Source organism: Salmo salar, chromosome ssa07, assembly GCF_905237065.1.
Source record: "Salmo salar chromosome ssa07, Ssal_v3.1, whole genome shotgun sequence".
NCBI classification, from domain to species: domain Eukaryota; kingdom Metazoa; phylum Chordata; class Actinopteri; order Salmoniformes; family Salmonidae; genus Salmo; species Salmo salar.
Window position 1 is genome coordinate 53559946 of NC_059448.1, and position 15297 is coordinate 53575242.

General features: G+C 44.2%; 1 long non-coding RNA gene across 1 annotated transcript; it reads right to left on the bottom strand.

Annotated features, from left to right (window-relative positions):
- Window positions 1-8894: 8894 nt before the first annotated feature.
- Window positions 8895-15073, bottom strand: LOC123743789 (uncharacterized). Its single transcript, XR_006770676.1, has 2 exons — window positions 13979-15073; window positions 8895-11068 (listed from the first exon to the last, which is right to left on the bottom strand). It is a non-coding gene; the product is annotated as an uncharacterized lncRNA (long non-coding RNA).
- Between the last annotated feature and the right edge of the window lie 224 nt (window positions 15074-15297).

Genomic DNA, 15297 nt, shown 5'->3' on the forward strand with positions numbered 1-15297 from the left:
CAGACACACTAACACACACGTGCACACAAATATCCCCACTCTTTCCACTTTTGAAGCTCAACATCAAGAGGCTATCAAAGTATTTGTGAATTATTTTATTTTTTATCTGTCCTTTATTTTCCCTGTTCTCACTCTCTCTCGCTCTCTCTCTCTCTCCCTCTCACCCAGAAACAGCTGAGTCGTGATTGATGGGTCCTATTGTGTTGCCAATTCTCCATAGATTTCCTCCCAGGCTGGCAGGTTCACATGTCTTGCTGCCAGACCACCTATATAATCACACAAAGTATTTTCATCCCATCTTGCTTTTCTAAGGCGTCGGCCCACCCTGCCCACTCTCTCGCTAAAATGACATTGCCTAGGTGCTTCCAAAATCGATGGGCATTTAGAAGTGTAGAACGTTTTAATTAAATAGATGGAATTTTTGAGGGGAGGGAGGGATGCAGAGGGGGAGAGATCCAGGGAGGGGTCCCCCCCCCCCCCACACACACACACAACCGCAGTGCACATACCCACAACACACACACCTTCAATTTGGGCTGGGTTGGGAGAGAACAGGTGGTCAGGAAATAGAATGGTTCCCCTCTGCTTTATTCTTCCCCATTTCCTCCCATCTCCCATGACATTGCATGGCAATGAATGTGTGTGCAAACGCAATTTAATTTTATGGGCCCGCATTATCAACAGTGGAGCGCAGGGACAGAATAGTGTTATCACATGGTCAGAAGGTAAGGATGTTTGACAGTAGCCTGGCTATGATAACAGGTGGGGAGGGGTAGAGAATGTGTGTGTGTCGGGGGTTGGTTCTTCTTATCCTTGTAGGGACCTAAAGTCCCCACAAGGATAGTAAAACAAATAAAAGTATCCCTCGTGGGGACATTCCCCACTTCCCCATGAGGACAAATGCTATTTAATGTTTAGGAGTTAGGACATGTTGCCGGTCCCCACAAAGAAAAAGGCTATTTCTAGGGGGTTTAGTGTTTATCATTAGAGTTAAGGTTTAGGGTTAAGGTTAGATTTTGTTTTAAGGTTATGGTTGAGGTTGAGGTACGGGTTAGGGGTTAGGGAAGCGTTTCCCGAACTCGGGATCCCAAGGGGTGCAGTTTTTGTTTCTTGCCCTAATACTACACAGCTGATTCAAACGATCAAAGCTGAATGATTAGTTGATTAGTTGTGAATCAGCTGTGTAGTGCTAGGGCAAAAAACAAAATGGGCACCCCTTGGACTTTCCCAGCCTAGGCCTCAGATCCTGGGGCTCGATTTGTTCAGAGGACCCCCAGTAAGCCCCATGTTGGGGACACACCGCTGGCAACTCCAGCCACAGGATGCATCCAGCCTCTGCCCTTTCCTAATCCCTCGCTCTGTCATCTCCCCCATCTGACACATCTTCCGCTCTCCCCCTCTTTCCACTTTTGAAGCTCAACATCAAGAGGCTATCAAAGCTTTTATTAATGAGAGCTCTATTTGTGTTCATGTATTTATCTAACTGTCCTTTATTTTCCATGTTCTCTCTATGTCTCTCGCTCTCTCTCTCTCTCTTGCGGTCCCTCTCTTCCTCTCACCCATAAACAGCAGAGTCGTGATTGATGCATCCTATCGTGCTGCCAATTCTCAATCGATTTCCTCCCAGGCTGGCAGGTTTACACATCTTGCTGCCACCTATATAATCACACAAAGTATGATGGAAATCCGTTTATTTTCACCCCGGCTTGCTTTACTGACGCATCGGCCCACCTTGCCCACTCTGCAATGACATCGCCTATGTGCTTCCAAAATCGATGGGCATTTAGAAGTGTGGATCGTGTTAATTAAATAGATGGAGTTTTTTATGGGACGGAGGCAGAGGGGGAGGGAGGAGGGGGATGGTGGAGGCTGACCTATTGGGGCCCCCCCACACACACCTTCAATTTGGACTGGTCTTGGGAGAGGACTGAGGACAGGAGGACAGGAGATCGAACGGTCCCAATCTGCTTTATTGTTCCTTCCTCTCACCAGAGCCCACATGTCCCCTTCCTCTCACCAGAGCCCACATGTCCCCTTCCTCTCACCAGAGCCCACATGTCCCCTTCCTCTCACCAGAGCCCACATGTCCCCTTCCTCTCACCAGAGCCCACATGTCCCCTTCCTCTCACCAGAGCCCACATGTCCCCTTCCTCTCACCAGAGCCCACATGTCCCCTTCCTCTCACCAGAGCCCACATGTCCCCTTCCTCTCACCAGAGCCCAAATGTCCCCTTCCTCTCACCAGAGCCCACATGTCCCCTTCCTCTCACCAGAGCCCACATGTCCCCTTCCTCTCACCAGAGCCCACATGTCCCCTTCCTCTCACCATGGCCCATGTGTCACTACTGGCTTGTCAAAGTGCTGGTCATGATAAGAGTGTGATGTAGGAAGCTCCAAGCGTAGCTTTGAGTTAGGACTTCAGCAGTCTCAGAAGATATGGATCCAGACAGCTGTAAGACTAGTACAGTACTGCTATGTCAGGACAGCTGTAAGACTAGTACAGTGCTGCTATGTCAGGACAGCTGTAAGACTAGTACAGTACTGCTATGTCAGGACAGCTGTAAGACTAGTACAGTACTGCTATGTCAGGGCAGCTGTAAGACTAGTACAGTACTGCTATGTCAGGACAGCTGTAAGACTAGTACAGTACTGCTATGTCAGGGCAGCTGTAAGACTAGTACAGTACTGCTATGTCAGGACAGCTGTAAGACTAGTACAGTACTGCTATGTCAGGACAGCTGTAAGACTAATACAGTACTGCTATGTCAGGACAGCTGTAAGACTAATACAGTACTGCTATGTCAGGACAGCTGTAAGACTAGTACAGTACTGCTATGTCAGGACAGCTGTAAGACTAGTACAGTACTGCTATGTCAGGACAGCTGTAAGACTAGTACAGTACTGCTATGTCAGGACAGCTGTAAGACTAGTACAGTACTGCTATGTCAGGACAGCTGTAAGACTAGTACAGTACTGCTATGTCAGGACAGCTGTAAGACTAATACAGTACTGCTATGTCAGGACAGCTGTAAGACTAGTACAGTACTGCTATGTCAGGACAGCTGTACGACTAGTACAGTACTGCTATGTCAGGACAGCTGTAAGACTAGTACAGTACTGCTATGTCAGGACAGCTGTAAGACTAGTACATTACTGCTATGTCAGGGCAGCTGGCTCAGATCTCATTGTTGACAGCAGAAGGTCATCAAGGTCCATAAGTAGGGCTCAGAGTTGTTCCTAGTCAGGTCACGTGGTCTAAACTCCTGGCCCTAATGACTAACGTTGATGTAAATAAATCATACTCAAGGCCAGAGAGATTTACCACTTGGCCACCTGCCCAGGAAAAACTGCTGACCTTGTCTATAAGGACAATACTAGGGTACTACTAGTCAAGTGTACATTTGCACATTCAACTAAACTAAACAACTGAATGAAAAATAAAACATAAAAAGATACTGCCCGTTAGTATGACTAATCATTGGTAATCTAATTAAATCAATATTTGCACTATGCAATTCCACATGAAAAAATACCATAGTATACTATGGTGTAGATTCTATAGTATCCACTGTAGTATTTACGGTATTATACTGTAGTATTTACAGTTAACAATAGTATAAATACTGTAATAAAATAACTGTAGTATACTGTGGTATTTACTGTAGTGTTTTTGCGGATTGTAGTATACTACAGTAATTATTGTAGTGTTTTTGCAGATTGTAGTATACTTTAATATCTACTGTAGTGTTTTTTTCGTACATTCCTGTAGTTTTTACTGTAGAGTTTTTGTTTTATTATCTATGACATAGAAGTGGAGGCTTTCTCCTTGAGGAAACTTACTTGAGAAATACTAAAAGAGCAAATATTCCGGAGGTAGATAGGACTGGGATCTGAACAGATAGTTCAGAGCTTCTGCTCTTTTCTATAAAATGTAGGGAACACAATATATGGTCTATACTTGGCATGTAGGTTTCTCACTTATGAGTGGCACAAATTGGGTTATGGGGAGGGGAATGGGCAGGCTATATGCAAACGAAATACTGTAGTATTTACAATAGTAAAAAAAAGTGTTGTGTTTTTGCAAACATTACTATAGTATTTACTAAAGTATTCTACACTATACTACAACATTCTAAAGTAAGTACTACACATGCAGTGGCGGTTCTAGACCATTTCAACTGGGGGTGCCAAGCTGGGGCCAGTTGTACTGTTAGAGGGGCCAGTTACATTAGACGTTATTGTTGTCATATTGTTTTCTTCACTGCATTGCAGACATTAGCAGGCAAAAGACCATGTTCATAATCATTAGTGTTCCGCGTTGCCACTGTCTAATAACGGATGTAAAAAAAGAACGATAGCAAAAATTAGTTATGTAAAAATTATTTCATACTCCACATTTAGGGGTCCACAAGGGGGTCCAAAATTGTTGCCACAGGGGCACTGTCCCCCCCAGAACCGCCCCTGTACACATGATCGAGGGATACTACAGTGTGTAGTATAGTATTCTGCAGTATACTACAGTTTACTATGGAATTCTGTAGTAGGTACTGTAGTATTCTGTAGTAAGCTGTAGTATTTTTTCATGTGGGTTCCTATGAGGACATTGCCTTCTAGTTATTACAATTTTTCCACCATTACTCTCCTGCACAAGGGACCAGGTAATGGCCGATACCTGTTGTTGTTCTCCAATAAAGATTTATTAGTGTCCTTCTTGTTTGTTTTTGATGTGGCGTGTCCGGGCAGGAGTCGTGTTCCGGGCACTGTGTTCTGAGAATGGTTGGGGGAAAAGGAGGCCAGCCAGTCTCTGTGTCTCTGTGTCCCACCACCTTCTCAGATTACTCACCACCTTCATCTATTATTGCTGGAGCCTCATCCATTATGGATGAGCAGGTACAATGCACAAGGCTCCGCCGGAACCCAGGCTCTGCTTTCCCTTAGTTTCAGACCCATCGCTGCCTCTGCCTCTGACCTACATACAGATGGACCGACTCCCAGGGATCTGGCACATTACAGGGCAATGAGGAGGAAGAGGAGGAGGAGGAGGAATAGGAAGAGGAGGAGGAGGGTGATGGTGATGATGATGATGATGGTCTGATGGTCATAATGGTGATGGGGATGATGATGGTGATGATGGTGATGATGGTCTGATGGTCACAATGGTGATGGGGATGATGATGGTGGTGATGGGAATGATGGTCATAATGGTGATGGGGATGATGATGGTCTGATGGTGATGATGGTCATAATGGTGATGGGGATGATGATGGTCTGATGGTGATGATGGTCATAATGGTGATGGGGATGATGATGGTCTGATGGTGATGGGGATGATGATGGTCTGATGGTCATAATGGTGATGGTGATGATGATCTGATGGTCATAATGGTCATAATGGTGATGATGATGGTGGTGATGGTGATGATGGTCATAATGGTGATGGGAATGATGATGGTCTGATGGGCATAATGGTGATGATGATGGTGGTGATGGTGATGATGGTCATAATGGTGATGGGATGATGATGATGGTGATGATGGTCTGATGGTAACAATGGTGATGGGGATGATGATGGTGGTGATGGGAATGATGGTGATGATGGTGATGACGGTCATAATGGTGATGAGGTTGATGATGATGATGGTCTGATGGTGATGATGGTCATAATGGTGATGGGATGCTGATGGGGATGATGGTCTGATGGTGATGATGGTGATGATGGTCATAATGGTGATGGGGATGATGATGGTCTGATGGTGATGATGGTGATGATGGTCATAATGGTGATGGGGATGATGATGGTCTGATGGTGATGGTGATGATGGTCATAATGGTGATGATGATGATGGTCTGATGGGCATAATGGTGGTGATGATGGTGGTGATGATGGTCATAATGGTGATGGGAATGATGATGGTGATGATGATGATCTGATGGGCATAATGGTGATGATGATGGTGGTGATGGTGATGGTGGTGATGATGATGGTGGTGGTGATGATGATGATGGTGGTGATGATGATGATGATGGTGATGGTGATGATGGTCTGATGGTCAAAATGGTGATGGTGGTGATGATGATGATGGTCTGATGGTCATAATGGTGATGATGATGATGATGATGATGATGATGGTGATGACTATGGTTATGATCATGGTGGTATTAATTTAGTAGATGCTTTAGTCCAAAGCCACATATTCATAATATGTGCCCTGTGTACATAGCCCACAATCCTGGTGTTATCATGATCCAACCAACAGAGCCTTTGGAGCCATTGCATGGTGGTGATTGTACTGTACAGACAATGATGGCAATCAACATCATGATTATTTCTGTGAAAGCTCATAAAGGTGGAGCAGATGTAGGATTTCTATCTGTATTCCTATTCCTTTGATGAATCTAACATACAGTCCATGCCTAGTCTATAGTACACTGTTCATTCCATTTCCACAGTGGCACCTACACTGAAATGGCATAAGAGTATCAACACTGAGCTAGCTAATAGCCACAGCGGCAGCTAATAGCCACAGCTGATGACTTGCAGCCTTATTCCAGGAGCTGTTCCAAGACTCCTCTTCGTCTCCCTCATATGAAAGGAGTGTTTCGAAAGGCTCTGTGTATTTCCCTCACTGCTAGCATACGTTTGACAGCTATCAGGCTCTTGTTTGACAGCGGGGATTAAACTGGAAGGCGCCGACGCTAGAGTAGCTGTGAACATTATCACGTTAGTACATTAGCATTACTTATTTGGACAAAGCTCTGTCATTTTGACAGTTTGGAGAGACTGACTGTGTTGGGTCTCTCTGTAACTGGGCTACTGGAGCTAAAGCTATGACAAATCTCTATCTAGGCTACAGCACAGAGTAATATCCACTATCTCTGGCTACATTCTGGACTCATTCTAACTGGGCTACAAGTGTCCACTTCCTAAACTGAACTATTTAATTTGGGCCTGTTTAACTAGGCTGTGTTTGTAGATGCCTGAAACTGGCTCAATGTAGCTATAGGTCCATTTGGGCTGAGGAAGGACATTTTGTTGTTTAGAAGCTTCACAGTAACCCATTGCTGGCCTCTCTATTAACTCTGTGTGCTTACGAGTGCATTTACTGTACATTTCACTGTGTGAGTCTAGATTGCTAGTGTAAAAGATGTCACGCTGCTTGCTTGCTGAGTACCACTTCCTCCAGATTCAGCTCATACCGAGACTTGAACTCAGGACCTCTGCCTCGCAAGCACACGTGACCGCTTTCCTGAAGCGTTCTAAACCATGCGCTATTAAAAAAGGCCTTCTACGACGGCGCAAGGGGCCACAATTCTACACTAGTATCCACACATTGTGACGGCCCTCCTAAAATGTGTTATGAATAGCAGGAAAGGCACCAATAAACAAGTTCTCATACTATTCACAACACTCCCTCTTCTAAACCCTACTAAACTGAAGTGTCTAACCTGGACAATGTCATGACGTTGGCCTGTGGGTAAGGTTTATGACCCCCCCATAAATACCTTTTTCCCTTCCCCTCTCTTTCTGACCCTACTGAAGGACTGCTGTCCTGAAGGACTGCTGTCCTGTTAAATATAGAGAGTCTGGGAACATCAAACAAATGGGGAAAGGAACCATATTTTGGTAATAAAACCAGTTGGAAATATGCTTTGGAACGTAATGAGTATGGATGTCAGTTCGGTTGTCATCTGAGACATTATGACTGATGACAGGACGACATAAACTGTACCTGGGAAAGTATACACCCTCTAGTTATCAGAGTCACATGGAATTGTTATGCAATTGAAATGTTTGATATTGAAATTGTTTGTTAGGAGATTAAATGTAATTTTAGCTTCCAAATGAGAGAATTGGGTTTTCATAAGGAAAGTGCCCTGCTTGATCAGTGGCCCACCCCTGTGAAGAGACAGGGGTTATAAACGATGAAACACATCCTTCCCCCTCTCCACTATATAAGCCTTTGACGAAAAGATAACCATATGTTCCAGTACGTGAGGTCTGCAGCCTCTACGTTAGAAGGACACACGTCAAGTACAGAACTAAGCCAACCTCGGCGTGAGCTTTGGTGGCGAATGGTATGAACTTTGAGCTTATTCACTACAGAAGTGATACTTCCTAGCCGTTGAGGTAGCAGCGGCCGCTGTAGACGTGGGCTAGGAAAGGACGGACGACGGATCCAGTCTAACAAACAGACGAATACCACGTATCCAATTTACCACCAGAGACATTCTTCCGAGGACAGGAAGATCTGTTGGCCAACCCGGCCAGCATCTACGACCAATCTACCGAAGCGCAGCTCAGAGTAAATATTTATTGCATTTTCCTTTTCCAAATGGGCGGTAATTTAGTAATGCATAAGATAATGTATTTACGATAGCATAGCTGCTGTTTCTTTGTTCCTAAGTCTTTCCGCTCTTTCATTCAAGCCCAACCCCCTTTCCTTTGTGTAACCAGCTTTCATACAGGTTCCGTCCACCAGGGATGTTTTCTGTATGACATCATTGTATTCTGTGTATTTGTAATTCTGTGTGATTAGTTTAGGTATTTAGTAAATAAATAGTTAAACCCAATTTTGTATTGCTGATTCAACTTGTTAGCCAGGGTTCGTGAAGATAACCAAGAATTTACAACTTTCATTATGAGACAGAAAATAAGATGATTAAGATGACGGCTATCGATGTAAAAGATTACTAAGTCTTTTAAGAGTTTATTCGGAAGATAACGGCTCTATAAACGTTCTCCGTGGTGCCCCGACTTTCTAGTTAATTACATTTACATGATTAGCTTAATCAGGTAATATTAATTACAGAGAAAGAATTTTATAGGTTAGCATGTCATATCACTTAATCCGGCATAGCCAAAGACACGACAACAAAGAAACTCTGTAGACTGAATACGGGAAACAGAGGGTTTATTTGAAAGCTGCACTAATGAATTACGAGCAGTGGAAAAATCATCTTAACTGTCATACCTTTTAATCGATGTAAATGTTTTTTTTTAATTCCACTCAGCATCAACGCCAAATGTGTGTATATTCTCTCTGTCTAACTTGGTCCAGGGTGTATTGTCTCTGTCTAATTTGGCCCAGGGTGTATTCTCTCTGTCTAACTTGGTCCAGGGTATATTCTCTCTGTCCAACTTGGTCCAGGGTATATTCTCTCTGTCTAACTTGGTCCAGGGTATATTCTCTCTGTCTAACTTGGTCCAGGGTATATTCTCTCTGTCTAACTTGGTCCAGGGTGTATTCTCTCTGTCTAATTTGGTCCAGGGTATATTCTCTCTGTCTAACTTGGTCCAGGGTATATTCTCTCTGTCTAACTTGGTCCAGGGTGTATTCTCTCTGTCTAACTTGGTCCAGGGTGTATTCTCTCTGTCTAAATTGGTCCAGGGTGTATTCTCTCTGTCTAACTTGGTCCAGGGTATATTCTCTCTGTCTAACTTGGTCCAGGGTATATTCTCTCTGTCTAACTTGGTCCAGCTGTCTAACTTGGTCCAGGGTGTATTCTCTCTGTCTAACTTGGTCCAGGGTATATTCTCTCTGTCTAACTTGGTCCAGGGTATATTCTCTCTGTCTAACTTGGTCCAGGGTATATTATCTCTGTCTAACTTGGTCCAGCTGTCTAACTTGGTCCAGGGTGTATTCTCTCTGTCTAACTTGGTCCAGGGTGTATTCTCTCTGTCTAACTTGGTCCAGGGTGTATTCTCTCTGTCTAATTTGATCCAGGGTGTATTCTCTCTGTCTAACTTGGTCCAGGGTATATTATCTCTGTCTAACTTGGTCCAGTTTTTTTTATAGCGCTGTATTTCTCATATAATGGGCATGTGGTACCACTGGCAGGACACTTTCCTCCTCTTGTGAAACAAAAACCAGACTGTTTCTTTGGTTTCGCACATACTGGAGATCCGGGTGGAATTTGACATAGTCAAGGCTAATGGCTAGCCTGTCTTTATGGACATTTACCAAAACTCTGTACTGGAACTGAAAATCAACAAAAGTAGCCTGTTCTTCGCGACAGACAATTCAGAGGTATCTGTACATGTCAGTAGATTTTTTTTTTTTTACACAATTCCGTATGTGTCATCGTATTTGTCACCACCAAAACAAATACTTGTCTAGATGACAAATCTCTAGTGACATGGAGAAGGACTTGTGTACCATCCCAGAATGCCTTTTCTCTTATGCATTACCAGAGAGCCCCTGCAAGGCAGGGGGGTTTAGTTTCCTGGTGGACAACGGTGCGAGGCGGGGTGGTTTAGTTTCCTGGTGGACAACAGTGCAAGGCTGGGTGGTTTAGTTTCCTGGTGGACAACGGTGCAAGGTAGGGGGGTTTAGTTTCCTGGTGGACAACGGTGCAAGGTAGGGGGGTTTAGTTTCCTGGTGGACAACGGTGCAAGGTAGGGGGGTTTAGTTTCCTGGTGGACAACGGTGCAAGGTAGGGGGGTTTAGTTTCCTGGTGGACAACGGTGCAAGGTAGGGGGGTTTAGTTTCCTGGTGGACAACGGTGCAAGGTAGGGGGGTTTAGTTTCCTGGTGGACAACGGTGCAAGGTAGGGGGGTTTAGTTTCCTGGTGGACAACGGTGCAAGGCAGGGGGGTTTAGTTTCCTGGTGGACAACGATGCAAGGCAGGGGAGTTTAGTTTCCTGGTGGACAACGGTGCAAGGTAGGGTGGTTTAGTTTCCTGGTGGACAACGATGCAAGGCAGGGGGGGTTTAGTTTCCTGGTGGACAACGATGCAAGGCAGGGTGGTTTAGTTTCCTGGTGGACAACGATGCAAGGCAGGGGGGTTTAGTTTCCTGGTGGACAACGATGCAAGGCTGGGTGGTTTAGTTTCCTGGTGGACAACGGTGCAAGGTAGGGGGGTTTAGTTTCCTGGTGGACAACGGTGCAAGGCTGGGTGGTTTAGTTTCCTGGTGGACAACGATGCAAGGCAGGGGGGTTTAGTTTCCTTGTGGACAACGGTGCAAGGCAGGGTGGTTTAGTTTCCTGGTGGACAACGGTGCAAGGCAGAGTGATTTACTGTCGCTGGCGGAAGGCTGGAAACCCCTACCCTTCCCTTGAAGTGACATGCTGAGGGAGAGGAAAGTTTCCATTAACCGTTAGACACCACAGAGGATGGCAGGCATTAGAGAGAAAGGGGGGAGAGGGACAGAGAGAGAAGAAGAGAGGAAGATATGCCAGTGCTGAAAAGCAGAGAAACTAAATCTGACATGTTGAAAGATATGCCAATGCCCTGTACTTGTCTTGCCCTTTGACAAGGTCCCTATATTCCTATAACCATTAACCTGTAAACATCAGGTCTGGATCAATGTGTGGTGATCCTTTTAACCAAACCCATATTATCCATTTAACCTAACCCAGATTATCAGGTTAAACCTAATCCAGATGATCAGGTTAAACCTAAATCATATTATCAGGTTAAACCTAATCCAGATTATCAGGTTAAACCTAATCCAGATTAGTTAAACCATAACCAGTGAGAAGATCCTCCTTGTCCGTAATCCATGCACCAGTTTAGACCTGGTTGGGAATTAGAAATACATTCACAGTATTTATCCTGCAGTAGTTTATGTGTCGGGGGGCTAGTGTCAGTCTGTTATTTCTGCAGTATTTCTCTTGTCTTTTCCGGTGTCCTGTGTGAATTTATGTATGCTCTCTCTAATTCTCTTTCTTTCTTTCTTTCTTTCTTTCTTTCTTTCTTTCTTTCTTTCTTTCTTTCTTTCTTTCTTTCTTTCTTTCTTTCTTTCTTTCTTTCTTTCTTTCTTTCTTTCTTTCTTTCTTTCTTTCTGAGCCCTAGGACCATGCTTTAGGACTACCTGGCCTGATGACTCCTTGCTGTCCCCAGTCCACCTGGCCGTGCTGCTGCTCCAGTTTCAACTGTTCTGCCTGCGGCTATGGTACCCTGACATGTTCACCGGATGTGCTATCTGTCCCAGACCTGCTGTTTTCAACTCTCTAGAGACAGCAGGAGCGGTAGAGATACTCTGAATGATCGGCTATGAAAAGCCAACTGACAATTACTCCTGAGGTGCTGACCTATTGCACCCTCGACAACCACTGTGATTATTATTATTTGACCCTGCTGGTCATCTATGAACATTTGAACATCTTGGCCATGTTCTGTTATAATCTCCATCCGGCACAGCCAGAAGAGGATTGGCCACCCCTCATAACCTGGTTCCTCTCTAGGTTTCTTCCTAGGTTCTGGCCTTTCTAGGGAGTTTTTCCTAGCCACCGTGCTTCTACACCTGCATTGCTTGCTGTTTGGGGTTTTAGGCTGGGTTTCTGTACAGCACTTTGAGATATCAGCTGATGTAAGAAGGGCTTTATAAATCAATTAGATTAAAAAAAATATATTCCAGGAATAGTGGAAAGAAAATGAAAGCATTGGAAAACAGTTAGTTCAACATTGGTCATCCTAGAAATTAGGTTTTTTAGTTTTCAGGCCTATTACCCTCCCTTGTTTAGTGGCCTTTGGTTCAAGGCTTGGCATTTATCCTCTGAGCAAAAATACACTTGATCTGATTGTGTTCTGACTGTATCAGTGATTCAGTTAGTCGTTTATGGGACCATTTCATGATGTCACTAGTTAATTGCTCAAAGGAAAACACCTTCGCCACCAATTAAATTGTGTAATTTCCTGTTTTCACCAATCAACTCCATCTATTCCATTTATCCTGACCAATCACTGAGGTCACTGACAGTCACCAGGAAGTGAATTGCATAACAGACATTTGGACTGTCATTTGACAACCTCTGACTTGATGGAATTTGCATCAAGAGGTGAAGACACGTCAGTAGCAGGAAAATACTTTCATAAACATTGGGACCTCTGTGTCTATATTATTGTGTAATATGTGGTGACAATCCATGTCCTTATACACTCTTAGAAAAAAGGGTTCCAAAAGGGTTCTTTGGCTGTCCCCATAGGATAACCCTTTTTGGTTTCAGGTAGAACTATTTTGGGTTCCATGTAGAACCATCTGTATAAAGGGTTCTACATGGAATCAAAAAGGGTTCTTTAAAGGGTTCTCCTATGGGGACAGCCAGATAACCATTTTAGGTTCTAGACAGCACCTTATTTTCTAAGAGTGTATGCCCCTTTCATCTTCCCTGGGATTATTGTAAACAATAAACTAGTAATAGAGAGGAGGTCAACACTGAAACTATATTTGTTTTGCTCCATAATCCCAGGAGATATAACTACTGTATTGTATCAAAGCCAGGAGCAGTCTCAATGACCAGGGAGTGGATTGACTCAGTAAGCCCCAACAATGTTGTTATAAAGGGCTACTGTGGGTCATGGCTAGTTTTGATTATTTCATTACAGTAAAGAGTCACTGCTTCTTCTTAGCTTATTTTATAAATTCCTTCCTCTTGTGATGGCTTGGTAATGGTTCTGTCCGTCCGTCTATTACGGGTGCATGGCTCTTGCTTATCCCCAGGCGGAGAAGACCAGGGATAATTGGAGCACTGAGCAAAGGGGGGAGACTCACACAGGGGTCATTACTTCACCACTAAGCATTTGAGTAAGCCTGGCTGGGCATATCTGACATATCCATCTGTTCTGGATCATGCAGACCGTATCTGCCTCTCTCGCTCTCTCTCAGCTGAGAATTTAATTTGCTCAACTGAGCAATTACCTGTATTTACTGTTACCTTGGAGGATAACAAACTTTGATCTGATGTTGGATGATGATAAGGGTTAGTTAAACCCACATTTTATATCTGGTATAACGTTAAAGTCTCATTTGGCCATAGGATTAGTTGAATAGTATATTTGCTTAAGGCCACTGAAATGACAATGTATTATACTTACAGCTAAGGGGTAGATTATATGGACTGTCTATTTCTACCTGTCACTCTCCCCCAACTAATTATTTTAACCCTTTTCCCTTCCTCTCTCTCTATTTTTTTTACTGCTACTGTTCTTTATTGTAAGGTCTGTGTTCATTGAAACAGCGTGGTCAGGACCATTACCTGTATGAGGGCGGGGTGTGTGTTGTGTGTATCAAGGGTCTCCCACCCGGTCAGGAAGCAGGGCCCCAGGGCCTGGCAGTATTAGCCTGTTTCTCTTCCTCTCCGTGCCATCCAGCCTCCAGCCCTCTCTCCGGGGGAATGACCCCTGTGTGAAAGGGAAGAGATGGGGGGGAAAGGCCACCTAGTTCCCATTGGATCCTCTCCTCTGTGCCCCACGTTGTGCCCCCCTACGTGCCTCTGTTCTGGGCAATAGACCCAGGGCCTGTATTCATAAACCATCTGTCTGAGTTCTGATCCAGGATCAGGTCCATGTAATCTTATTCATTACGATCCATGAGGCCAAACTGAGCTGTGATCAGCACTCCTACTCTGAGACACTTTATGAATACAGGTCTAGATCAGACTGCTCTCACAATTAAGTTATTTTTTCTATGATGTCCACTCCACTGCTCGCCCACGCTGTGTGTCAAGTAAACATGGGATTTCGGTGGTTTTCGGCATATAATTAATTTGGAAGTCGTTAATTATTTTTCAGGGGCTGTGACGGTGCGCTGCCAAGGGGTTGAGTGGGCAGAGGCAGTGGGGGGCAGGTTTTTATTGGGCCAAGCTCCACGCCTAAATGAACAGCTAAACACGGTGAAAACGATCTGTAATTACGCCACTTACTGCCAATGTATCCCTATGTCACCTCTGCCAGGAAGCTGCCCAGCCGCCCCCGACTCCTCCTTTAAATAATAAGGACACACAGTGATATCTGTGACGTTTCAGTATCTGAATAACTATGTCAGTGTAAACAACTATTTAATTTAATTGACACTGTGCATACTTGAATAGTGTACCTACTGTGTACCAAACCATGTTAGTTCATAGAGTGCAAAGAGGCTGTTGCTGGGTAAAAATAATCAAGTTGAGCTTATAGGAAATCATTTTGTGAAAGTCTGAATTTCAGAATCTCAGGTGGTTTCTTTTCTGCCTCGCTGCCCGGTTGGTAATCAAGTCAAGACTATTTATATGTCCTATATTTTATGGTACGTAAAAATGTTCACTGACCTGAATGAAATACACTTTCCAGCCCCACCGCAGACTGGAGCCAGTGCAAATATAAATACGGAAGATATCAATGGAAAACAGATTGCGGAAAAAAGGAGAAGTTCAGAGAAAGGCGGAGTCCAGAGTCAAATGTTGTCCCCTTTGGCTGACTAACCCCTCAACCATTGTTGAAGGCTGTGTCCCTAATAGCACCCTACTCCATAGGGAGTCCCCATAGGGCTCTGGTTAAAAAATGGTGCACTAAGTAGGGAATAGGGTGCCATTTGGGA